This window comes from Tursiops truncatus, chromosome 4 (assembly GCF_011762595.2).
Source record: "Tursiops truncatus isolate mTurTru1 chromosome 4, mTurTru1.mat.Y, whole genome shotgun sequence".
Taxonomy (NCBI): domain Eukaryota; kingdom Metazoa; phylum Chordata; class Mammalia; order Artiodactyla; family Delphinidae; genus Tursiops; species Tursiops truncatus.
The window spans coordinates 36,761,780-36,763,239 of record NC_047037.1 but is presented as its reverse complement, the minus strand read 5'-3'; the positions used below and the strand labels follow the sequence as shown (position 1 = coordinate 36,763,239).

General features: G+C 39.7%; 1 non-coding gene across 1 annotated transcript; it reads right to left on the bottom strand.

The window, feature by feature from the left end:
- Nucleotides 1–1,096: 1,096 nt before the first annotated feature.
- LOC117312289 (U6 spliceosomal RNA) lies at nucleotides 1,097–1,203 on the bottom strand. Its single transcript, XR_004526545.1, has one exon. It is a non-coding gene; the product is annotated as a U6 spliceosomal RNA (small nuclear RNA).
- Between the last annotated feature and the right edge of the window lie 257 nt (nucleotides 1,204–1,460).

Here is a 1,460-nt window from a genome sequence, read left to right as displayed (position 1 = left end):
TAGTTATTCTGCTATTGATTCCCTCTAGTGTATTTTTCATTTCAGTTATTATATTGTTCATCTCTGTTTGTTTTTTCTTTAATTCTTCTATGTCTTTGTTAAACATTTCTTTCATCTTCTCGATCTTTGCCTCCATTCTTTTTCTGAGGTCCTGGATCATCTTCACTAGCATTATTGTGAATTCTTTTTCTGGAAGGTTGCCTATCACCACTTCATTTAGTTGTTTTTCTGGGGTTATGTTGTTCCTTCATCTGGTACAAAGTCTTCTGCCTTTTCATTTTGTCTATCTTTCTGTGAATGTGGTTTTCCTTCCACAGGCTGCAGAGTTGTGGTTCTTCTTGCGTCTGCTCAAGCAAGCATGGTTTTTAAATTAAAAGTTGATTTCTTCAACAAGGGATGATTACATGTTTTCCTCCCTCATTTCAGATATGCAGCCCATCTCTCAGGAGGGACATACAGATATTGGCAGCCGTGTTTAAAACCAGTAATCACAGTCTGATAATTCCATCTGCTTCCCCTGAGAAAGAAAAATAATTACATGGCAGTTTCAGTGGCCTTGGATCCCATGTAGGGAATTTTATTAATACATTGTATTCACTTTGAGAAAACATCTGAAGGAAAATTCTTTTAGAATTGAATGGGGGAGAGTTGGGTATTGGAGTAAGTGGCAGTTTTAGAACATGGCCCCAAGTCTTTTGACACTCCTTTCATGGAGAGGTGATGGTGGGTGGGGGTCCTATGGGCACACTTCTTTTTTTTTTTTTAATTGAAGTATACTTGATTTACAATGTTGTGTTAATTTCTGCTATACAGCAAAATGACTTAGTTATACACATATATTCATTCTTATATTCTTTTCCATTATGGTTTATCCCAGGAGATTGGTTATAGTTCCCTGTGCTATACAGTAGGACCTTGTTGTCCATGCATTCTAAATGCAATAGTTTGCATCTACTAATCCCAGACTCCCAGTCCATACCCCCCACCCCCCTTTCCCTTGGCAACCACGTGCTGTATTTTAGATTCCACATATAAGTGATATCATATGGTATTTGTTTTTCTCTTATTTCACTTAGTATGATAATCTCTAGTTGCCAAAAATATGGAATGCTTCACAAATTTGCATGTCATCCTTGGGCAGCGGCCATGCTAATCTTCTCTGTATTGTTCCAATTTTAGTGTATGTGCTGCCGAAGCGAGCACTGGGCACACTTCTTGAATCTGGGCAGGCTTATGACTCCTTCAACCAAGAGACTACAGTGGACACAATAGTGAGGCTGGGTCATAAAAGGTAATGCAGCATCAGCCTTACACACTAGAACACTCAAGCTTGGAGCCCTGAGCTGCCATGTAAAAGTCTAACTACCCTGAGAACATTAGCTGTAGAGAAGTCAAGCCACATAAAGAAGACAAGTGCAGTTACTTCTGTTGGCAGTCCCAGACCCTGAGGCAGCCCAGCC